At 41.2% G+C, this 26,267-nt stretch overlaps 1 protein-coding gene across 8 annotated transcripts in view; it reads right to left on the bottom strand.

The window, feature by feature from the left end:
* TRERF1 (transcriptional regulating factor 1) overlaps positions 1 to 26,267 on the bottom strand; it is a 95,454-nt gene that overhangs the window by 42,316 nt on the left and 26,871 nt on the right. For all 8 annotated transcript variants that reach the window (XM_056487326.1, XM_056487320.1, XM_056487325.1 and 5 more), the window contains exon 2: positions 25,450 to 25,505. The gene's annotated coding sequence lies outside the window, so the exon portion shown is untranslated. The remainder of the gene's footprint in view (positions 1 to 25,449; positions 25,506 to 26,267) is intronic.

The raw sequence follows: 26,267 nt of genomic DNA, 5'->3' as shown, positions 1-26,267 counted from the left end.
CCCAAGGAGAACATTTTTTATGGTGCAGTTTCTAATGCAAATAAAAGTAAAGGCAACCCTAGCGTGGTTTGCTAACTTATATAATGCGACAGGAAACAAATGGTACAAGTGAATAACGATTATGTCAAATGCATTCAGGAAGACCACAGGACTCAAATAATAAATTCTCCAACAAGTACATTTACCTCAAAGAGCTATTCAACAAAGTTCCTTTTTGCTCCATAAATATATATAAACACTTTCTGCTAAGATCTCATTTTAATAATAATTTAGATCTACATTCCACAAAAATAAAATGTTGAATCCACTGTCTCCACTCCCACAACAAGAAGTGACCACTAGAGATAGAAAGATCAGAAAGATCAATCACACTTACTGACTTCAATCAGACTGAAGACCAGTTCTAAGAGGCAAAGCTGGGTCTGCCCAGGCAGCCCCTTCTGCACTATTTGCAGCAGCACACAGGGAGGTAAAAGGAAGTGCAGGGAAACCCCTGTGGTTTCTCCCACAAAATCCATGTGGGAGAAACGAGTGCACACAAGCAGGCAACATGCAACTGCAGCAGTGAACAGCAGATCTGTGTGCTCAGTCCAAGGGCTCACACAGGCTCAAACTACATTATTTCTCCCACAGTTTCCCCTTCACAGAGGACCTCATCCTTGTCCAGCTTGTTATGCTTTTATTCCAAATGTAACATCACAGGGGGAAATTCCTACAGCCAAATTTAATTTAATTTTTAAAAGGGAAACAAAATAAATCTTGCCTGGTTTAACAGCACTTTTCCAAATTGTGCCAAATAAAGAATTTTCCATCTTTTCAAATTCGCATGGTTGTGTCAAACACTTGCATGCTCTCTCAAACACTCCTCCCCTCCCTGGCTTGTTGGTTCACTTAGGAAAGAATCACCTACATTTTGGGCTACCATCTGACAGAACACTTTGAAGGAACTTCTAATACCATAGAAAATGCCTATCAGCAGCACAGGAGGGATCTACCTGTATACAGATGCTGATATGCTAGTAAGCACTTCATTGAAAGCAGTAGGAGTTATGTGTTACTTTCTGCAACCCATATGACTACAGGACTACAGTTTCAATCTGCATTTTGCTCTTAACAGAGAGAAGATTCTAGAGATGATCTTGTATTGCTGTTGTTTACAAAGGCCTGCATTTAGAAGAGCAAGAAATGAAGATCTTTATTTCTTTAAGATGTAGCATTCCTTCAAGTCTGTAAAAAACACTTTGCACTGGGCAAACTATTGAAACAGGTCTTCCAACCAATGCTTCATTGTCACCCTCCAAAGATGCCCTACCTGGTAACTGTGGGTACGATTGGGCAACTGATACCCCCAACAGCCTGGATGTCTCCAGGTTTCCTCTACAGCCAGTATAAAAAAGGAGAAAACAAAAAAAAAGAAATTACAAGGAAAAAAAACGTTTCTAGAATAGAACGTGGCCAGAGCACTGAAATTCAGTTTCTTCTGAGCTGCCCTAAAGAAAAGACCCTTTGTCTTTACTGATTGCAAGGGCAAGTCAGTTGTCTGAGGAAATTAGCTGGTCCAATCAGAAGCGTAAACTTAAGACAACTTAGAACATTCCATTATTGATACTTCTGTTTCCAACAGCAGTAAGTTCAGTAAAGCCTTTTTTACAGCTAGCCATTATGAGCATATTAGGGACATCACCTCGTTCGTGGAGGGGCTACAGCACGTTGCTAATGAAGACAAGGTTACAGGGAAGCAGGCTGTGATGAGGCAGATGCAAGTGGTACAAAACACAGAGGAGGGAAAACTCTCTGCCAAGCAAACATCAAAGAGCCAACACTCCCTGTTGTTATTACAGTGATGAACCACAAGAGAGCCACCTCTGGAATTGTATTCAACACGAAAACACACCAAGCCCACCCACCCACCCACGCAGCTGAAAGCCCCCAAACACAGCGAGCTGCCCACCCACAGCACAGCACCTGGAGAAGCACCTCCATCAGAAGGAGGGAGAAGGGAAGGGAGAAGGGAAGAGAGAAGGGAATTAGAGAGAGGGGAAGAACGTACCAGGCCACCGCGGCAGCGAATGCCCCCGGCGCGCCACCGACCAGCCGGCCCTTCCCACTGGACAGCACCAGGAAAACAGGAAAACAATTTTTCCAGGATCTCAGCAGCCCTTAACGCTGCTGTCGTGTCTGGAAAAAAAAAAATCCTAATGCACAGTACCACTCCCACCAAAAAGGGATTGAGCTTGTTCTTATATAAGTATGTATATTATTTAACACTCGAAAACAACCGTTCCATCACATCTATGCAGAACCAGACGCGGTGAAGAGCTGAGAGTGGAAAAAAATAACGTAATTTCTACTCTATTGTATCCATCCATTTTGCTTGTTTGTCTCAGGGCAAGTCAAGGGCCCTCAACACTGTGCAGAACAAGGACCACTGTCTGTTTTCTTTTTGTTCCTTTGTTGTTGCACAGGGTGACTGATGCAAGTAGGTGCAAGTATAATTCATACAGTATTTGCATCTATTAGCTGTTATCTCCTTGGACATTATCTTTTGGATCTGGGAAAAAGTGATTACAAAACACCTTAAAGGTGAGATAAACAAATGCTCACCATGATCTTGAGGCAAACAATTGTTTCTGCTTTTGTGGTCATCTGAACAAGTTGCTCTTCCTTAGATTAAACAAACACACGCCGACAAGATGCAAGCGTTGCTTCTGAGGAAGATGTGAAAGAGAAGGCCTAGGTGACAAAAATAACTTTCAAATAGATGTTAGTATATTCACATTGCAAAGAACATAAAAGGAGGCAGGAAGCAGGGGAGGGAAGTGTCTCTCTCATATCATATTTAAGTGACAGTACAAGTAGCAGTGACTCTTTTTCCCTGAACTCCTCACAGATATGGGACCATTGCATAATCTTCAATAATCTTGTAAATTCTACTCACATCTTTTCTGAACCTTACAGGAATTTGCAGAATTAAGAGCAAAAATCATGATTTTTTTCCCCCTGCCTTATCACTCAAAAGAAAAAGATGCAAAATAGAGCAAGTTTTCTTGTAAAAACAGCTTCGTCCTACTTTATGGACTAGTTATTCCTAACTCTAACCACCTCCCCTCACACAGAATATTATGTAGTGCTAAGAAGCTCCTCCAGTCACCAGCCATGTTTTCATGGTAGGTATAAACCAGCTGGTTTATTGCAAACAGAAATCCATACACATGCAGGAGACCGTCAGAGCTGCCTCGTGCCAGGTATGCCTGGGTATCCCAAGCTTAAACTCATCTGGATGAGTAGCACTAGGAAAGGATACCCAAAAGAAGGGAGAAGAGGGGCACAACTTGGTGTAGAACTGGAAGAAAGAGGGTGAAGGAAATGAATGCATACATTTTTGAAATTTTGCCCTGGTAAAATCTCAGAGGAAGAAGAATTTCAAATGACATTTCTGCAGATACAGGGATAAAAATCTCTAGAGATGCCATGTGAAAAGTTATTTAAAACATGAACAAATTTAATTTGATAGTCAGCCTTTCAGTCAACCTATTTTCTGCACTTCAGTGAGGGCAACAGGGGAAAAATATATAAATCTCATAAAATAATATGGAGAAAGGCATTTTTTGTTTCAGAATGTATTATCGTTAAAACCACACAGAAAATGCCCTTCAAGGTTACCAACCCTCTAGATGGTCTGCATGACAAGCATGTATCCAATAAGCAAGTAATTCAGTGTCAACAATATATAGACAAAAGCAAGTCAGATTCAATTTTACTAGAAGATGTGGCTTTCTAAAATACCACAGAGAAAAGAAAGGCATTCCTGCAGTGAAGAGACAGTTGGGGCTTTGCATGGCACACTTCAAGAGCAGCAACATATCGCCTTTGTTGTATCAGAAACCTTGAACCTTTTCCAAACTGTCCTTGTGCTCTGACTTTTTTTTCCTACCTGATGTCTTTTCTAGTTTTTCATTACATTTCTGATGGTTTTTCAGAGTTTCACAACATCATCCTGGAGGACTTTTTAAGATAAACCCAGAATTTGAATCAACATACTCCTTAATCCTTGTCCAGGCCCCTTTGATATTTTTCATTTCGTACTGCCTTATCCCAAGCAGCCCCTGCAGCAGATGCAACCTGTGCTCTCCACCCAGCTGCACTACTCAGATTGTATTCCTGCAAACATCCAGCCCAAGAGAAATAACGATTTCCATTTGAATTTAACTTCCTCTGAAGTGCCTGACGTGTCTTTCACAATCAGTTTTCTTTCCCTGGTCAACAGTAATCTACTATTGTGTAAGTTTCTGAACCTGACTTTAAGAAACCTGAGAGGCCATTAAATGCACCAATCACGGATGTATTTTCCTGATTCAAGTTATAGACAGGAACAAAATGCCTAAAAATGCTTTAATTCACTATTCTGCAGACTTTGGAAGAAGCTCCTTGCAATTCTGTAGAAACGCACGCTGCAACTTTTCCACGCAAGTGAAGCATAATTCAGAAATAACATGCACTGGAAAAATATTTTTGAACACATAAGTAAGTGCATGGTAAAAGCATGATAGTTCCATGATTTCTGAAATGAAATTCAGTATTGGTTTTCAGTCAGATCCAGTGCCTCCTCCACAATCTTACCCCTTACTCACAGGTTTCCAGTGCAGAGCTCACAGTGCTGTGAGTGTACACATGTGTGTGTGCATCCCTGCACATCTGTGCAGCATCATTTTCAAAGTGTCTCTGAGGAGGCATATTTACTTTTTCCTCAGGGGAAAGCCTTGGACTGGAAAGAATAAGCTCTTGCAGTATTAAGATATTTAATACTTCAATGGTGTAACAGATTAAAAAAACCAAACATAAACTGAAACTTACACAAAGACCTTTTCTTGCAGTGGTTTTAAGGCAGAACCAAAATTCATTTACGTCAATGAAGCCCTGAAAGTGAAATCTACATAACTGGGTCAGAAACTGTGTCCTGGGGAGAAGAGTTGTTATTCCTTAACTCCTGAGCTTCAGAAAAACTTTAGGAAGTTTTTCTGTAATGTTTCCTTCAACAGATGTCAAATCATCCTCAGATATTGTCATCTTACCCTAACCCAAACAGAACAGGCAAAAGGGAACCAATCCCCTATTCACAACCACAGATGCTGGGAGATCAGTGATGTGAGCTACAGAGGCTCCCTACCTTTGAAATATCAACCTGAAAAAGATAAACTGGCATTATGGGGTAAATTTAGTTCTAGTCAAAAGTCTGGTAAACCCCATGACAGGCAGGACAGAAACAAACATCTGCAAGCCAGGGCAAAACAGCATCTGTGTTGAACACCACAAGGGTCAAGGTCTCTACCTTGACAGCAGAGCACCAGCACTCGGTGGGCTGGGGGCAAGATGGAAGAAGTGTGACATTTCTTGAGGATTCCAATATTTTTGTAAGCCATTTAAAACACAGACAGATGTCCTGGCTTTGAGTGACACGTATGGAAAGTGAATCTTTTCAGAACAAGGCAAGGAAGGAAAAGCTGAGGGACTTGGTACAAAAACCAAATAACACTTTCCCTATCCCAACACCCAAAAACCCCGAACCACAGTTTTCCTTCAGGCAGAAAATAATAAAGCAGGACAATTTCAAATACACAATTTCAAGTGACAGAAAGGCAGAACGAGTTCTCTGCATCCAAAACAAAATGAGCCTATGCAAAGATTTAGGATATAACAAAAACCAAGGCAAACAAAGGCTGGAGCAAGAGTGTCCTGAAGGTGGAAGAGCTACAGACTTCATGCACACAGCTCTAATATTTCTGACAAAACACCATTTTCCAAGCCTAGTTTCTCCAACAAATAAACACTTCCATATTTTTCTCTTTGCTGTTAATGATTACTTTTGGCCTGTTAACCTACATATGGATCCAAAGAGGCTGGGAATTGCACTTGAAACAGCATTTGAAAAAATCTTTTTATGCTGCTAAGAAAATTGAGGTTTATTAAGGCAAGCATGCATGTAGATTTGAAAGCAGCAGAGAGACACAGAAAATGCATGAGAACAAAACAAACAGCTTTCAAAAAAAGGGTCAAAAGAGGGATGCCCTCAGCTCTAACCAGGATAGCAGTGCATCATATACTCTTGAATGAACTGAAAAACAGGAAGGCAACACCTTCTCTCCCCTCCCCCCCAAAAATCTAAACAGCCAAAATCCCACAGATGACAAAATTTACAGTTGTTGAAAACCAGAGAAGACTGGAAAGAATTCCAGATGAACCATGCAAGGCAAGACCAAGGGACAAATTAAATTCACCGCAGATCAATAAAAAGCAAAGTGCATTTAAATGAAAAATGTGAAGCACTCAAAACTGATTGCTGGATTTAACAGTTCTGGAGTAACTCAATATTTGAATCAAGTGTTCAGCAAATAAAGGAAACACACTGCTAGATACACAAGGATACAACTCAGAAATATTTTTTTTCCATTTTCAAAACGAAAGCATTCACATGATTATCTAAAGGATAAGACACACAAGACTTGTGCCACAGCATAAATCAGAAGCGTGTTCTCCATCAGAGTGCTGTGTTCAGCTCTTATCATCTGATCTCTTCTTGAGATAGCAGATGTAGTAAAAGCCTCAGAAAACGGGGACAAGAATAATTTGGAACAAAGACAGATTTCTGTGCAGAAGGAAATGGAGAAGCTTGAAGCAACCACACTAATGGGAGATGGATAAACTACTAAGGATGTAAAAAAAAAAAAGGAATTGTGGTAAAGACAACAGTGCTTCTACACACTCTTGTCATCCAGAAGAAAAGGAATTTTTTAAACAGCAATACATTTAGAGCTGCTAAAAGGAAATGTGTGTTTGTTTAGTTGGTTTGGTTCTGTGGCAGCACTCTGTTGATCTAGTTTTATTTTGTTTATATTCAACATTCAATTTGCACAATATTTAGCCACAAGCATCGACCAAGATCTCCGAAAGATTCAGAGAAAGATTAGAATTTTATGAAAACTAGTAATCTACTTTAGGCAGGGAAAGATCAGAAATAACAATCTGTCTTCTATATTTGCAGGAATTAAGATTTTTACGGTACAGGACCAAACTGACAGAAAAGACACAGAATTTCCCCTCTGGGCCTTGAACATTGCCACCTACCTCAGAACAAGGGACACGTTAAGAATGTCAGATACAGCCCTGGCAAACAGCAGGCAAAGGACACACACACAGGTTGCAGAACTGGTCTATTAAGACACCTAATCCTCTGCAGAGTGGTATGTCCACATGGTGAGGCAGAGCAATCTGGGAGCAGCAGAACACGTGAAGCTTTGCCACAAGGCTCTCATCCCAGGAATGCTGCACGCAGGGTACTCACTCGTGTGATCAGTTCAGAAGTGGCCCCTGTAAGGTTTGGAACACAAAACTGCACTGATTTCTCAGCACAGAGGAGTGACACACTGAAGAAGCTGCTGGGTTGCACTGGGACAGTGCCATCACAGGGGTCTGGCACAAACTACATCCTTCAGCCACCATTCCCTGGCAGTGCTCGTACTCGGGGTATTTACAACAGGAGCAAGGTGTGTTTGTCCTGAGTACTACAGCCTACACTCCTCACCAACTCACTCCTCAGTGTATGAGCCCTGTGTTATGCATGACAGCATGAGAGATTTTTTTTTTTTGTATCTAGAAACCACCCCAGAACTAGGTTAGCCTGGCAGGCTTGCAGCACTTCATTTACATATGAGTCAATCCTTCTGCAATACAAACATTAGTGATGCATTCCCCACTGTCCTTCTATTTATACTCACAATTTCACCTGCAGGCATCCCGAGTTAATTAAACAAATCAATCCCATTGAGATAATTGTGTCTCAAGCAAATTAACACAATTAGCCTTATAAAAAGAAAATCCAGGCACTACTATATTTCTCCATATAAATCATGTGCTTGTTCCTCCAACTCTAGTTTGTGGCTATCTAGGAATCTGCATTAAAATGAAAAGTATGACACACCAAACTGGCTGATGTGAGACTGTTACAGCCAACAGCTGCTCTGTTTGCATCATTCACATCTCTGAAATCTGAGGTGCCGTCAGAAATAAATGTTCTTAAAGAAGAAATAAGCAAGGAAGGATCCCACTGCAGTGGACACTGCACAGCTTTGAGACAGCCCTCTGCTCCAAAGCAGTCCATTACCTTGACATTTACAACCAGGGTGAGATATGCAGTGAGCTGGTTAATTGGATAGACCAGGGGTTTGAGGAACTCTTATTTCTTTCTTCCCTGGTCAGGTTTACAGAAATCCCTCTGGAACAAAGCCGAAGTTCTACAAATGACACCTCTGTACCTGTGCTTTTTCAGAGACCTCTGCCTCCAGCCCTAAAGTGTAACAGAACTGCCATGGCAGTTGAACAGACACCATCATTTCTGGCCACCTGCTGAGTTTTCAGGGTGTTTTTTCCCCTAAGGCAACCTCAGAGTAATCCAGCACACCCCAGCCTCAGCCCATCCTCTATCCAAGACCTCAACCACCCTGCAGCAGTGTGGCCAAGGCAGGGCTGGTGTCCCTCACTGCTGCTCCTGGCGACAGAAGAGGCACAACTTTTGACTGGAAGCTGGAGCTTTCTCCAAAGGCACAAACACTGAGAAGAACTACTCTGTAAGAGTCCACAAGGAAAAGTGATGAGAAGTGATGAGCAACCTACAACTAAAAATGGAAAACTTAAAGAGGTTAGTGTGTAAATCCACGACCTTGTGAGCTGAAGCACCTAACCAAGGCCACTCTTTCAGGAGGTGGAAGAACATCCATGCAGTACATTAGTGATGCTCTGGACCAAGCCCTGGGATGGTTTTGCTGCCTCTTTCTGTGCAAGCCTGCAGGCAGTGAGGGTTCCTTGAATCAGGAGACTCCATTTCCCAGCTGGTGAGAAGCTGCTGAGCAGAGGCAGGTGAGAGTGGTGTGAGCATGCAGGAGAGGCAGAAAGCAAGATGCTAACAGCTGCCCAGTAATAGCTGAGCTCTCCTGTCTCCCCTCAGATGATTCAGGGATGACCCAGCCGCTCCTCCCCGTGCCTCCCGCTGGCTGCTAAGCAACTGCAGCAGCACAGGGCCAGGCAGGCACCCAGCACCAGCTCCTCGTTTTGAGGCAATTCAGAAGGCTTGCAACACTCCAACAGCTGCAAAACTGGTCACTGGTGCTCAGCTCCTGAGAGTAATTATGGGGCAGAGAGAAGAAAGGGAAAAGAGGTGATGGGGAGATGAGGAGAGGACAGCAAGGGACCAGGCTCGCATGGAGGGAGGGTATGCAGAAGATGATTTAATGGATGACTCCTCATCCTTTCTGGAAGTTGAAAATGCAGTATTCCTTTATTTTTTTAGCATCCCAAAACTAAAGCATTTTCCCCTGTTGGCACATTTCTCATCCCTGCAGCACTGTAACCAGCATATCACTCCAGCTCAGCATATCACACCATTACTCATCAGGTAAGATGGTAATGGAGCTGCTCCAGTCATGGTCACATCTGCGTGCTGGCCATGCACAGCCATCCTCCCACCTGGCCCAGGGACCTGCTGCACATCTGCCCTGCAGAGCTCCCAGCCTTGACCCCAGGCAGCTGCCCCCTCACTGAGATAGCCCAATCCAACCGTGCACCTCACAGAACAACAGCTTACTGAAGTGGGCTGCTGGCAAACTGGCCTTTCTCTTGGGGAAAATTGTTTTTCCAGCTGGGATCTTTTCACTGGCTTGGTTCACCACAGAGCTGCACAAGCCAGTTGGTCAGCACAGGCAATGCCAACCCCTACAGCCACCCACTGGGTGATGAACCTCAAGTACCCCAATGTGGCAGCACAGAAAAGCAAGGGAAAACATTATCCCCAAAGTCATATACTGGGTCAAACAGGCATTCATCCCACATTTCTTGTTTCACCAATCTGAACTGTACATGGCACTTAGTATTTTCATTACCATAACCAGAAACTATTTTTTTTTTAATCAAAAAAATAATTTCTTTTTTTCTTAAATGAGTCCTGTCTTACAAAATATATTCTCTTCAGGAAAGTTAGAAGAAGCAAACTTAATTTATGAGGTGCGTAAGTCTTTCACTAAATTCATTCTACAGAACACAAAAATCAAACTATTTTACTTATAAAGGTACTTACTAAATATAAAGTGAACTTAACACCATATCAACTCACAAGAAACAGTACAAACTTCTATCTATCTATCTATCCATCCATCCATCCATCCATCCATATATTATTTAGGAGTCAGAATAGATAACATATAGCAGGAATTCAAAGATACTTTATTACAGGATAGCCTGGGAAAAGGGATAGATATCTTATTATAAAGTGCATTTAGAAAACTAGTTCCATGACACAGGATGCACAGACACAGATGTCCTGTCATAAAGAATTCATTATTTACAAATATACTACAGAACACTCCATTTGCAATGAAGTACCATAAATAATTCACATATAATACATGTCAGAAGTGAAGGCAGTGGCATTTTCTCCACCATCCTCAGGGAGCTTCCTTTATTCAATGAAACAGAGCTCTGCTGTAACATCACAAATGCAATGAGAACATTGGATTGTCATTAAAACACAAAACTTCACTCCCCACCAACACAAGATAGGATATATTAATATATCCTATATCTCCAGATAGAGACTTCTACACAAGCACTGCTACTCTGGGGACAAGAAGTGCAATTCCTTTGCTTTTAAATTGCACATATGGATTTTATTTTCACCCCTGTGAATAATATGGAATTGCCACCTTGGGTCCAGTGCCCAGGTGCTGCAGTGTTGCATAGCTCTACCTTGTGTCCCCTTCTCCAACCCAAAGAGGCACATTCAGAGGCAGGCAGGCAACTCAACCATTGTTGATCTCCCTCTCCCTGCAGAACATCTGGGAACACATTGTAAAAAGTGTGCCAGAAGTTTGAGACAGAAGATGGAAACCTCTCTCTGTTTGAAATTAGATTAACATAGATTTTATATTATATGGATGAATAAAGAATCACCAGGAAAAGAAAAATAATCCATTGTTACTGATATGGAGTGAATCTAGAAAACCCATCTAATGATGGAAGCTCCCTAGTGAATTAGCTTTTCTTTTTCTATGACCTGTGCAAATTCCTCTATTTCCCATATGATCAAACAAAAATTGAATAAAATCCTTGACTATAAGTTCATTTTCCTCTCTATTCTACTTGTCCCATTCTTTTCTCCAGCAGGATACCTGCACCCATGCAAAATTTGATTTATCTGACTCCATTAATCTGCCTCAAAGAAACAAACCAAAAGAACCCTATATCCTCAACTATTAAATAAAAAAACTCCAAAGCCCTCAGGACTCCATGTAAACTAGCTACAGAAGCCATTCTCCACATGGATGGGTGGGCAGGACTTAAATTCTGTTTTCTTCCTTCTGAGTCACGAATCAAAACCCAGCAGATTTGCCAAAGAGAGAAAAGAAAGAACAAACCAAGAAAACCTTACCAGCCTCCTAGAGATGACACTCAGGAGATTGGGCTGATAGAGTATTTCACAGCACCAGGTGATCTCCCACAGATGTGGAAAACAAGAGACCACTGCAATCACCAGTCTGACCTTGCACCCAAGGTGTGCCACAGACCCACATGCAGATATATGGCTTGCTGTAAACATACACACAGCAATACTTTCCCTTGCTAAAAACATGTAGTCTAATGCCCAGGCAAGTGATTAGGAATCCATCATGTCCAAAGGGAGCTGTTTTAGAGAATAATTCATTCTGTTTAATAATTTGTGTTTTACAAGTAGCCCAGATTCATCTGGTTTCAACTTTCAGCTATTCAATCTCATTACATCTCCTCCTACTAAACTGAAGAGTTTTTGTACTTTTTTCCTCTATAGATATTTGCAAAATACAACTCATCCACTTCACTTGAAGCATGCAAAGCTTTTTATTTAGAAAAGTCTAACAGTAAAACATGTTTTCCAACTGTAATCAATCTCTCAGCTTTCTGCAAGAAAGAACTGGACTCTGTATTTCAGTAATGATCCTGTGCCATCACACACTGGTAAAACACTACATGCTCCTAGAAGACATGCTTGGCTTTTGCATCCAAAAAATGCATCCAGTCCTTCAGCAGTGCTGCAAGGCCTCTGTGTTTTGTTAACTTCCTCCCATCACCCCAGCTCCCTTCCAATGCAATGAATTTAGCCCTACCCTCTGCATAACATACAGGGCTGGACTGGCCTGTGCTAACATTCAGACTACTCAAATAAGCCCACAAAAAAGGAAATTAACTCCCTCTGTGACAGAGAACATATCTGCCATATCCCTGATTTTTGGAGGCATTTTCAAATGTAGAAAGAAATAGCTTTGTTCAGTATAATTTCCAGTGACCTTGAAATGTAACTACCTCAGTTCTACCAACTAAAGGCTGTTACTTCTCCCTTCCCTTTCCAAGAAATCACATTGCCTCATCACCCATTCATACTCACTACATTAATTCTCTATTTGCTGCACATATGTGGACATAGATAAATGTGATGGAAGTCCCAGCAGAAAGTCTGTTCCTCTCTGCAGAAAAGCACTGAGCAGCACTGGGTGCATATTTGATGTCCTCTCAAGCAACAGTACACAGCAGTTCATCATATTGCTGTGTGCTGCTCCATTCTGAGCATTGGATACAGCATTTTTAGATGTGACCTCCACTTCCCCCTACAGAAAAACTGAACTTGTTAAAACATATCCTGGTTAAGTCAGTGCAGGATTGCAGTTTGCTGTTTTGTAGTTGTTTTGGTGTTTTGTTCTTTTTTTTTTTTTTTTCTTTATGCAGTATCTAATAAAGCATCAGCAACATTAACATTAGGGTTATTGGTTTACTTAATATTATGATGTTCCATTAGACAAGGGATAATACAATTGTAGGCTGGAAATTAACTATGGAAACATGTTGATATGGTTATATGAAGTCATGAAACTTTTTCAAATGCAGAAGCACTGCTTCTACAGTACAGTTTAAACAAGTTAACTTATTTCAACTGTATATGCATAATAAACTTTTGCTCTATGCTGTCATATCAGATACTCATTCTTCCAAAACAAAAATATTTGTTTTGGTTTGTTAAATACAATAAAGCATTTAATGACTATAAAAAAAACCCCTGTGCTTGAACTTGAGTCAGAACATAGTGCTGCTTCTGCTTTCAGCCCAAAAAAGAGAATTCCTACCATCATTATTAAACAGCAGTAATATTTATAGACAAAAGTAGCACTTCAGTTGTACTACTTTCACTTTTTTAGAGTAAGAGCACTTTATCTTTTTGACAAATGGCACTGCAATGGTGTGGTGGAAAAGCACCATGAAGGGGAGCAGGGGCAGAATGAAGAAGAATCTGAAGCTAGTGTCACAGCAGAGTCAGAGGTGGTGAGGTCAGCTGATGTTACAGCTTACATGAGAGGATTCCCTCTAAAACAAGGGTCTAGATGCCAGACCCAAGTGCTCAGTGCTGTTTTTACCTTATGGATTTATTTCCAGAAGAGAAACATAATGTAGACCTAAAGGTGTTCTCCCAGGCTATGCTTTAATAAGGTTTTAACTTTTTAACAAAGGTCAAAGAAATTTCAACACAACTCCTCAGATTAGTGTTGCCTAAGTAAAACCTGTGCAACCATTTGTTGAACCTTAGCCCAACAGCAGAATTAATTACCACAATTAATTACTAGCCACAAAGCCTTCCCCAGGATATTAGAACATATCTACCACAGCTCATTTAGAAATGAAATGTTTCATTTGCCATACCTAACAAAGGATGGCCAACTTGTCCATCAGGAAAATACTCCCTGACCATCACGTAGCTGTTCCTAAATAATCAGGCTGAGGACTCACTTCTCTGAATAAGTGGCTTTGGGGATTTTTTTAGTGTTTTGGCTTCCATCACAAAGTTAAAGCTATTTCCTCATTTCCAAGCATGCTGGTGTCCAAGCAAAGGAGAGGCAGAACTTTCACTTCTCACCTGCTCACAAAGGTCACACCTCACTGTTACCAACTCAACTGAAATACAGCAAGAAGCTCCAGCCTCCTGAGACAATGGGAATCTCTCCCATTCTCTGTGAGCTGTTTTCAAGCAAACCAAACCATTTCTGTAAGCCCACATCAAGCCTGTGGCAGAGGAGAACTGGAGCATGGGCAGGACAGAGACACTGAAGCTGGGGACAGGGTTCAATGATCCTCTCACTATGAAGAGTCCCTTCCTCTCAGTGACACCAACAGGCATCACTACACTTCTGGAAAAAATTCTTTCCTCTGAGGGTGGTGAGGTACTGGCACAGGCTGCCCAGAGAAGCTGTGGATGTCCCATCCCTGGCAGTGTTCAAAGCCAGGCTGGATGGGGCTCTGATCAACCTGGTGGGAGGTGTCCATGCCCATGGCAGGGTGTTTGGAAGGAGATGATCCATAAGGTCCAACCCAAAACATTCTGTGATTTGATGAAAGCACAATCATACTGCAGACATGCAGGGTAAAATGCTGCCAATTGTTATTCTGCAGGCAGGTTGCACATCAGCCTCTTTCTCAGCTTTTGAAGTATTATCCAAACACCAAAGTAGGCTGAAAGACTACTTCTGGCAACTTCATATTTCTATTACAGGCTCCAGCCAGTCACTTGTCTTTTGTGGCTGCATGTATTTCCTATTTAAGAAAAGGAGCACAGCAGTTCCTGGTTGGCCACATCTTCAAACAGCGAGTCTGCGCAGCAGCTTCCTCTGCCCTGCATCACCCCTCGCTGGTGAACACCCTCTTCCCTCCCAGCCTCCTCAGAAATATGCTCAGCCACCTACAAAGCCAATTGACAGACACAAGGTAACAAAATGAAGGATTTCCAAACCACATCCATGATGACAGCCCATAGGACTTTTTGCTCTAAACCTAGGTTTCAATCCTCCCTTCTCCATCTGCACCTTCTATCTCTTTCAAAATAATGAGCAAACATTTCTCCAGCTTCACAAATCTGGCACATTTCACTTTCCTTGTCATTTAAGAGATACTATTAATACCAAATAGTTTGTGTGTAAGAACACTGTGCACTTTTGTAAAGCTTTATTCAAAGCATCCTGTGATCTTCCACTGAAAGCATTAATTTAGTGCTTTCACAGTACTTCTGAAGCTTGTATTATAAATTGTCTCACACAGGTGGAAACTCTGAGGCTAAATGACTTGCTGTTGGTCTAACCACCAGAAATCCTCATGTCCTGCCTCCCCAAAATCTGTATTTCTGCATTTCTGGCCAACCCTTGCTCCAGCATCCAACTTCAGATGCCATCATGCCTTTCTCTCTCTATTGCCACACCTATGTAGGTATCTGGCATAGCTCCCCATTCTCTTTTCCCAAAGATTTCCTGAAATTAAGTCATTAAATGATTAACGAAAAAGTTCATCACCTGCTAAGAAAACTATTTATACAAACCACATTCCCACCTACAGCAATCTGTATGGTTGTGTTTCTATGTCCCAGCCATACCACCTGAACATGAAAAGCTCATGTTAACCCCTTCCAAATGAAAAGAATACTCTAAGGACCTGGTCTTTTAAAAATTATTTCCCTGGATCAGCAAGAGACTGCTTGTAAATATCACATAAGTCACAATTTGTTCTAAACTGCAGAAAAGTAACATAGAAGGCCTATCCCTCACCTTCAACTATCCTTCAGGTTCTATTCTACAATTAAGTAAAAGTGTATTTCTTTAATAAGAAGAAAACATATATATATGAAAGAGGAAAAACAATCAGAGAAGAGTAACACTTCACATCAACAACTAAAAACATAAGGAAATAATTTAAAATTTAATCAGTACTGAAAACCAAAGCCATGAATGAAAAAAAGGCAGCCTGTGCAAATGTGAACTTGTCTTGCATGACACTGCACAGGATCTCCAAACTGTATGGGACTCACCAGTGCCTAAGAGTATTGCTTGCTTTGATTCTTGCAGCAGGATCCATCAACACATGGCCATACAGTCATCTTTCTTGTTTTAATAAAAGCACTTTAATAATGTAAGAGAATACCTTGTATTAAACCACTATCACCTATGGTTTGCTGAACAGTGGTCATTTTTACTTTCACTCAAACCTCATGTAATACCAGGTCTCACCAGAAACCAATGTCAGAACTTCAGATCATCCTACAGATGATCCTTAACTACTGATCCTGCTGAAGGCTACATTAAACAAGAGTTTTCACCTCCTTTTGTGTGTTAAGTAATCAGAGCTACAAATCATTTCAAGACTCACCCTTCATCAGGGTTATTCAGAGCATGCTGTCTTATTCCTTTCATTCCCTCACACCACATCTGAAAACTGGAGAAGCAAGAACACCCTCATCTGGCTCTGACCCTCAACCCAGAACTGAGGAACAACAGCTGCTCCCTGACTCAGTGACACACAGAGCACACATTTAACAATTGCTAGAGAGATAATGCAGACATTCCTGGAAAGTTCTCCAACAATCTCTCTTGGTAGAACTGCCAAGTTTTCTAGGCAGCATGGGCCATCCAAAAGATCATGAAAGGAAAAAGTTACACAGCAAGCTGCACAGGTACATCCCAAGCATGTTTTTTAACCAGTAAAAGCTTGTTGGATATCCTCCTGGCATGGTGTCAAAAAGCTCTACTTCCACTGAGCTTTGTCAGTGGGATTGATGGTGTAACTAATTCAACTTCAGAGAACACTTCTAATAAGTATTCTCTACCTCATCATCTACTTCTCTTATGGCTACTAAAGGGGATGACATTTCAAGTTGCAAGTCAGGACAAAAAAAGCAGAGAGAAAAAGGACAGAGATAATTTGTTCTTCCAAGTTGTTTACTCAAGAAATCCAGAGGAAGTTTAAGTGGGACACAGTGAGGTATACTTGTTTCCCTGTCTCTTAACAGCAAAGGTTAGGGTAAGAGGCAGAGAGTGCACAATTCCCTTTTGTAAAAGAAATACATGCCACCATTACAATAACACCTAGCAATGCACAGGATCAAAGTGACAACACTAGTATATATTAGAGGTAAAATTCATCTGAGCCTGTAACAGACAGACCAAACAGAGCATTCCCTGAGCAGCAGAAGATGGCTTTGGTGGGAAGTACCATCACTCAAATCCCCACAGCCATCCCTCACTGCCCTAAGGCAATTACTTGAGTCACTTCACAGTGAGATGCCCAAAATGAGGCTGTGTACAACATCTCTATGGAAGTAGAAGTCTTGACCTTTTTAATCTCCACGAGGTGTGCTCAAATACTACACTCACAGGCAACTGTTGAAATAAATCATGAAAGCAGAATACTGTTAAGGTTCACCATTTGAAAGCAAAAGGCCAATAAAGTACAAAAGCAATGAGCCTACTCTCCTCCTGATAAAATGGAGGAGGAAAAACAGACCCAACCCTGCTGGCACACTTTGCACTCAAATTCCTTTTGACAATTTATGAACTTTTTTTCTTCCTCCTGTTTAACAGAATTACTTCAGCAGTATAAAAGTTGGCAGCATAGCTATCTCAGAAAAAAAGTTGCTCCATTCTTTATTGGTAAGCAGTGCACACACACACACAAAACCCCACACCCACAGGAAATTGAGAGCTATTCATTTAGTTTTAGCCAAGTCTTTGTGAGACTGTACCTTCTCACTATTAGCTGATGGTAAACGTGCAACTGTCTGGTACTTAATCTCATATAAAAACTAGACCAAAAAACCCTATCAATATTAAATTTAACCTTCAAAAAAGAACACAAGTGATATGAATGCAATTGTCTGGAAAAATGCTACTTAGCAAAAACAAAACAACTACTCCCCCACATACATGCAATATTTAAAAGAAAGAATTCAAAGCTGTAATTATGTTCACACAAACCTAAACTGCAGAGTACAAGAAGTTCAGTGATACAAAATCCTGTATTATTTGTAATGACACCATGTACTTCCTCTTGTATTTTTTTCTTGGTATTTTGGGGGCCTGATGGGATGCTGTCCATTGCCATTACCAGGGATCAGAAGGAAAATTGGAAACCAATTCTTGTCATCTGTACAGAAGATGAAACCTGCAGCAATGGTAAGCAAAAACACTAGTAAGGTTACTTTGTGGTAAAGTATACTTTTAGCTAGGTATAGTTTGTCAGAGCAGCAGCTGGTTTTAATACAGCCATAATGCAAAATTACAAACTTCTTGGAATTATAAATAAATAAATAAATAAATAAATAAATAAATAAATAAATAAATAACTCCAAGAGATACCCTTGGAGAACTGCATTTGGGAAGACAGCAATCCTGTAAAAAATGACTGGGGGTTACAGCAGATCCCATCTAGACACTAAATTTCCTACACAAATCTACAGCTAAGCGAGGAAGTGTAACCCCTGGATGGATAAGAGCATTATTTCATATATGGCAAGGAAGGGAGGGAGAATGTTATCTAAAAAACAGTAACAACAAGGGCAACATGCATTTCTGGTCTATTCACTTTGGAAAGGAAAATATCACAAGAACAGTGAAAGATTCAGAGAATACATCTCATATCAGGAGTTTAAACAGTCTGCATACTTGGCTTATCCAACAGGATAATGGTTATCAGTGCCTCACCAACAAAATGGCTAAATGTCTCTACCAAAATTTACTCAGAAGATAAAAAATACATTAGCCAAAGCTAGGCCCCCAAAAGATGCTTCTGGTCAGATGAAAAGGTTTTGAAGAATTCAGAATAAATCTTCTCTGCCTGACTGTGCATAATTACAGTTGATTGATATGATGCGTAGTATGCTCAGAAACTCATTGACAGCAAGCTTGCTAAATGCAGTTCTCCAAGAACCACTTTCTATCTTTTCCAGCTGACTAAAACCTTGTGCAGTTCCTTTGGCATTTACATCTTTCCCACTGCAGCAGTGCTGTCCATTCACAAATACAGACCTCTGCATTCAGTTAACTCCAACAAGTGTGGCCCTTGGAGCACAACTCTTCAGAAGCACCTGCTGCTCCCTGCCAGAATATTCAAATCAAAGTTCATTTGTCTTCAAAGTGCCCCAAGGCCTCAGCTCAGGGTATTCAAGGCTCTTGCCAGAGCTCCAAGACAGCAATCTACTGTTCTGCTGCTCTACCTAATGTTAATGAGATTCAAATTTTTGTGTGGATAAATGAGGCACGTGAAATGATTTCCAGGCATGGAAATGGCAGGTTTGGGAAATGAAGATCATGACAGCCATTTATGTCTCTCTGCACTTTTTAACTGATAGCAATTTGTATTTAACAAAAGCACTGTGCATTATACTGCATCCAGATACCATATTACACATTTGCATGGATAAACAGAAATGGAACAGGCCTCCTACTGACATTTACAGTCAGGAAAGGACACCTCTGTAAGCTAACACCAGAAGTTATGGGCTCACTATAGAAATCACTGAGTGAGAGCTCATGATCTGCTCTAGCAGGACAGGATGAGCAGACACCAGATGCTCACTGTGGGGACAAAAGCCTTTGAATGTACTTGAAAGACTATGTTTTCTATAAATAAAACCCATTCCTTGGGGTTTATGAAGTCCACAAGTCACCAGAGCCCTGGCTACTGTGTGAGAGCATCAGGAGGGCCACAGAGAATAAAGAGAGTCCCACCCAGTGTGCTTGGCTGCCTGCTCCTTGCAGCCCCACCACCCCAGTGGGTGGAACAGCCCCTTCAACACATCCTCTTTCCCACCTGGAGCAGGAAGTTACCACCTGCAGCTGGAGGTCACTCATGAACCCAGACACCACATTTTTTGTGGGAGATTAACACCAAACTAGCTTTTGCTGCTCTTGAGCTCTGTCTGGGTACCTTAACTAATACTTTAACTTAAATATCTAGGGGGAGTTTAAGTTAAATTTAATCTCATATGTTAATTTTGCAGTTTTTCACTCAGCCACTCTCCCAAATATTATTTTTGGACTTGTTTATTTTATTTTTTTTTTTAAAAAACAACAAGCACATCTGAAAGTTGGCAGCCAAGTCTGAGCTTGGAAACTTCACAACCTTCACACAGAATGGGTTTCAGAGAAAAAAGCAGAACAATTCTGTATCTCACTACACCAGTAGCAAACCCTTAACCTCACTGCTGGGAACCTCCACTAAAATTTTCCTTTTAACTCTGGCATCTGGTCTTTAATTTAGGAAAGGTTTGATAGGAAGAATGAACAGTCAAGAGGGAGATAAAGAAAGGAAAAGAGGAAGAGAGGGGCCAAGATTCAAAAGATTAGTAGTGGTGGTTGACACTTTGGTGCTGAGAGTCAATCAGATCCATTTCCTAAATTAACAGGAAAAAAAGGAAAAAAAAAACCAAAACAAAATAGTCCCTAGGCTCTCCATACCAAGGGTAAGAATACATGGCAGGGCTTTGACATCTGAGGAGCAATAATTAATCACTTCAACAGTAAGTATCATCCTCTTTCTCCTGAAAGGGGAGCTGACTCAAAGACAACCAAGGGAGTTGCCCAAAACCACAACACCAGTCATTAGCAGAGCTGCAGTTGGAAGTTTCTGGCTGCCAGTGCTATTTTCAATCCCTGAAATTGGCAGCCAGTGCACAGAGCTGGTACCCTGTGTGCTCACCAGGGGATGGTCACCTGCTGCCCATTCCTCATCTCCCAGCTCATCACACCACCAGGAAGGAAGGATGAAAGGAGGGAGGGCTCAGGGATCAGCACTGGTGCTCCCATCACCCCACAGCCCTGCTCCACCCTGGAAGGGCAGCTGAAACCCCCAGGAGCTGCCCTGTGCCCATGCTCCTCCTGAAGCCCAGAGAACCTGGGTCAGAAAAATAACCCCAGGGAGAAGTCTAAGCCAGTGGTTCTGGCCAGGTTTAGTCCCCTGCCCTGGCTCACTGGGTGGGGTGAAAGACAGGCAGCAAGCACCCAGAGGCTGCACACCTCAACTACTCCTCATCTTTGTGCCTGGCACACCCCCAGGGGAGCTTCAGATCAGTCCACTTCTCAAGCAGAAGCTGAAATGGCTCTTTCCATCTCATCCCTATAGCTTTAATGTGCATTTTACTGTACTGATTTCAGTTTCTCTTAATAGCTTAGTCAAGAGACCAATGTTATTTGTACCTTACATAGCCAGACAGCTCACAGCAAGGACATTTCAAAACCAAAAGTAGTCCAGTTTGTAAGAGTAGTTGGAAAAGTATTAAATAGGTGAATTTTCATTCTTAATTTTTACAAAAGGAACACAATTCTTTTAACGAGCACTTGGGAAACCCAGTCTGACAGAGATGTGGAGGGGGAAGTGAGTATCCTACATTACACAAAAAGCAGAACCACAGAAATCTCCTTTTTGTAGCATAATTAGTCTTCATTCATATACAAAATTACATCTAGGTCTCTGTTATATTAGCTGGATATACTCCCTTTGTTTCTATATTCTGCCTGATACCTGCCTATACTGAGCTCTCCAGACATTCCTTCCAACTCACTTGATCCTTTGAAGCTGACAGTTATCTACAAATTCAGGCGCTGAAGTAATTTATTCTTTTAGAAGTGTTAAGCATTTAAAACTTGCAACATCAGATCATGCAAATATTCAAATTTTCTGGAAGAAAAAGAAAAGGAAAAAGCATTTACCTTGATGTCTACATTTATGTATATATTCTCCCCCTACACACTCTTATCTAGAGGCTTTTCCTCATGCATGAGATTTCCCATTTTTCTGCCTGTGCTTTCCAGGTACTTTCCACATATTGTGATATAACAGCTAAATAACACAAGAAAAGAAGCTCAAATTACCTGTTACCGTTTTATTCAAATTACCTTTCTTCTTGTGAAAGTTTCCCTAAGATGGCTTCTGTAGAGACAAAAGTATTCACTGGCAATGTCAAAGGGAATTATTAAAATTCATCCAGCAGTGATGCAAGAGTTTTGTGCTGACCTGCACTAACACAACAAGAAACCACAAAGTACCAGTTTGGACAGAAGTAATTCCTGGACTTTGCCTCTATTTGGCCTCATCAAAATCAAGCGTTACTCCTAGTAAACAAGACAAACACACCCAAAATGAAAAAAAAAACAAAAAAAAACCAACAAACCAAAACCCACACAAACACTTCAACGAGTTACTGTGGTTCTGCATGCGTAAAATCGGGGGTTTCACTGCCAAGACTCGTTAGAAAAGAACAAGCAGAAAATGTTTGCAAAACAGATTACTATTATGGAGGGCATTAACAGCTATTAATAACAGAATATACATCAACCTACTGCTTTTTAGATAGTATTAACTGGCAGCCTGATTTGGAAGTGTGAAGACAAGAGACCTGCAGACACCATTTGTCAGGTCTAAGCTAACAGAAGGTGAAAATAGGGCTGATAACAGTTACTTCCTTGTCATTTCCTTTCAAAAATGACACAATGCTGCTTCAGCCATCAAAGTAATTTTATCTCATCAGCGTCCCTCCAGAAATAGATCAGGCCTTATAGAATGATTTTATATTTATGATCTGAGCTGTCCCCAGACCTCACACAAAACTGGACTTGCAATTCACAAGGGCTCCGGGTTGCTCGGAAGGAAGCGAGATAAAGGCACAGGGAAATATGGGGGAAGGAAAAGAAAATATTGGGTGAGACGTCTGGCACCTATCAACATTGCTGCAAGCTTGCCAAGCCTCATAATTTCATCACTAGGCTTCAAGAATATCAAAAGAGCTATTATTCATTTTTTTATTCTACCCCATCTCGTAATCAATAGAACAGATGCCAAAAGCCAGCCATTGCAAAGAAGTCACCATGGCTAGCATTAAAGCAAGATTATTTCTGCACAGGTTGGACCATCTTATTGTTGCTTTAAATGGGATCTAAACCCCTTTAACTGCAATGGCAGCAAGAAATATGGGAATGCTTCAGACTGACTCCTCCAGAAGAAGAAACAGAAGGGAACGTGTCGAGAAATATCCATTAAAACTCAGCAGCCAAGGAAAAACATTGATAGGAGGCAGAGTCAAGACCTGAGGGCACGTTTGGGGCAGAATCCAGATGACTGTCTGGAAGGATGAAAACCTAAATGTAAATGAGGAGAGGGAATGCAGAAAGGAGCAGGAGGTCAAAAAATGAAATATATGAAGTAACACTGATGACATCCTTAGTAGCTCTTCATGACATCCTTCCTTGAGAAGGAACATGACCAGAACACAGGAGGAGCAGGAGTGGGACAGTAGCACTTCTCCAGCTCAGGCTGCTGGGAAAAGGATAAACAAAGCCCTTCTGGAGACAAGAGAGCAAGATACACCCATTCCTAGCTCATATTTGAATTTTACACTGAGAAGGTCCTCACAAAATGAGGACAGAGTATTTCCTTTTAGAGCTGAAAGATGACAGCCAGTGGAAAGTGCTACTTCTTCATCACAGAATCTCATTTTAATGCCAGTCCAGTTGCTGGGATCTACCTTACAATTTGCACATGCCTAGGGCTGGGAATAAAGCAGGGGTGAGAGGTGTCATGGAGGTGTCATGGCCTCAAGTTTCAGAACTTGCTAGAAACAGCCTCCCCAGTGGTTGTTCTACAAGACACAGAGTGAACTTGCAGTGGGAGAGACAGCACAACAGCAATCAGCTGCTGTGCTCCGAGAGCTGCCCCTGCTACAGCACGCAGATTCGTCAATATTTACTCCACAGACGAGAGCAGTACATAAAATTTAAAAATGTAATATATGTACACTATTTAATACATCTATAATACATGAGAATAATGTTTTCAGGAAATAGCAGCAGCTGAATGACCAAATTGTTGTCTCACCAAATTGTCCCATCCCAATTGCTGACGCAGACCGAAGTCCCCAGCAATGCTTTGACACTGGACAAACAGACTTCTCAGTGAACTGAATCTGAACAAAGCAGCCTGAACATGAGCACTTCTACCTGTCCCATCCTCACCAAGAGCACAGACACACTGGTGGCAGTGCCACAGAGGGCACCCTCAGCCTCCAGCCATGCTGCTGGCACAGAGTGCTGCAGAGGGGTGCCACGTTGGCTGAATTCTATAAGGTGTCCTGAAAACAATTTTAATTACCCATTCTTGGAGCACAGGAGGACTGGTTGGAACACGTGCAAGTGAAGCAGCTTGTTTACATAACAAAGGAGGTATGCTTGTGAGGTGCTTTGTGTAAAGTGCTGCACACTGTGAGCTCTCTCACCTGGAGAGCTGTGTTTTACCAGCTACACACACACAAGACCACCTTCGTGTAGAGAAGGCAAAATATTCATTACATGATCCAACAGTGGCATGAGAGGGTGGTTTGAATGGACAAAATGTCTACCACTTGCAAAAAAACAGGCAGCCACCAAGTCCTGGATTCTTGCATACACCACACAGTGCCAAGAGTCATTCAAAGTTTTCAGTTCTTGCTTGAGGAGCCACCCTCCAAAGGCTAACTCAACTTGGAAAATAAAACTTAAATGAAAGGAACAAAAAAACCCTGACAAGCCAAAAAAAACTCAAGAGCATCTGCAAGAGCTAAATGTCTGAATCCAAGGAAAAAGTCATTTAGTCCTGATCCTCATACAATGGCATCATGCATTTAGCTGTTTCCATGACATTTTCCAACCAAGAGCCAAAAAGAACAATAGGGATTTTTGAGGCCTGTAAATGGTACAGAACTCAGGAAAAAGGGGGAGACAAAAATGAAACAAGCAAGTGATAGAGCTGGATAGTTGCAGTGTGGATTTACATTGAAAGAAGTGACAATCCCTAGGTAATACAACTTTTGTGCTTGGCTGTTTGTTGTTTGAATATGGCTCTCCCAACACCTAAGAGTTTCATAGACATCTCCTCCTCTCTAACAGTGGAAACTTCTGAAGTAGAAACCAAAATGAAAAAAGTAACCACCTAAACACTACCTTTTAAAACCAGTATTAGAAGATCAATTTTAAAAGATCAGCAAACTTGCAGCTTTCTTCAGAACATTAGTGCCACCAAATATTAATTACAAACTCAAATCTAGAGCACTTCTACTCATGCATACTCTGTCCTAATAAAAAACAGCCCAAATTTGAAAATACTGCAACCAGAAAATCAAGTTTTTAAGTGTAGAAGTTAAAACAGCTCGAAGATCTTTTGAACTTCTAAATATCTGGGCTGGGGATGTTGGGGGAGGCAATATGTCAAAACAAAAGAAAAAACTTCTCTACACCCTCTATTACTTAAAAAAAAACCCAACAAAAAACTCTAAAATAATATCATTACTATCTTGCTAACCCCTGTGCCTGCAAGGGCATTGCTTTTTGTCTTCTGGCCTTTGCACACCAGTTCACCAGGAGAAAGAACTGGTCAGAAGCTGTACAGAACAGAGATGGCTTAGAGGCAGATTTAACTTAAAAATAATTATCACAATTATTTGCAGGGTTCTGCCAGGGGAAAAAAAAAATCCTCAACCCAAAAAACAAACTAGTGTGACAGTTTTGTGTAGGAACATGTTTATCTTACCCTCTCTCTTACCTTATCAGACACATCTCCTCGTCCTATTCAAAACACAGCAAGTCATGAAATTCCATCTGCAACAAAAGGAAGAGCCCATTAATACCTCCTGATAACCTTACAACAGGAGTCTAATAAGCAGTTCAAGAAAAAAAAAAAGTTAAGCTTCTCCTGCCATTCCAGTATAATCTACACCCCAGGCAAGTCACCCTCCTGTTTGCAGCAATCTGGGAAGCGTGGATAATAAAGATATTAAAGATGTTGTAACATGTCCTGTAAGAAATATGCTCTTCCTCCTTTGGCAGGGCTAACAGAGGTGGCCAAAGCATACAGGTTGTCCTGCAGAGTCATAAGTAAGTCTGTAGCATCCTCTCATTAAATTAAATGAGCATCAAATTACATAATGTGAACAGTTGTAAAATGAGACCAATGGTAATGGCTAGAAATAATCCCAGTGGTGTTATACATCGTGGAGACAATTTTCCATCAGACTATCAAACATGGGTAAGCAGCACTTTTTATCTCCAGGCCAAGAAACTGTCAGCAGGCAGCCTCTCTTAAAAAACAGTAAAGCATGCAAGAAATGGATGGAACAAAACTCTTATGCTCAAGTTTAAATGATGCCTACCCCAAACAAGTACATTTAATTTCCTAACTCCTTTACAGACCAACCTTTCAAATCAACCAAGGTGTTTTCAGAATATAGGTAAACATGACACAGTCTGGCACACTTGGGATCAGATGAAGGAACACCTAACCAACATATTTGCAACCTTAAAATTGTCAATAAAATTTACAGTCTGGATAGACTCAGGCTTGAACAAACACTTTTCTATTAA

This window comes from Oenanthe melanoleuca, chromosome 3 (assembly GCF_029582105.1).
Source record: "Oenanthe melanoleuca isolate GR-GAL-2019-014 chromosome 3, OMel1.0, whole genome shotgun sequence".
NCBI lineage: Eukaryota > Metazoa > Chordata > Aves > Passeriformes > Muscicapidae > Oenanthe > Oenanthe melanoleuca.
Note: the sequence above shows the minus strand (reverse complement) of the source record. Positions and strands in the feature narration are given on the sequence as shown.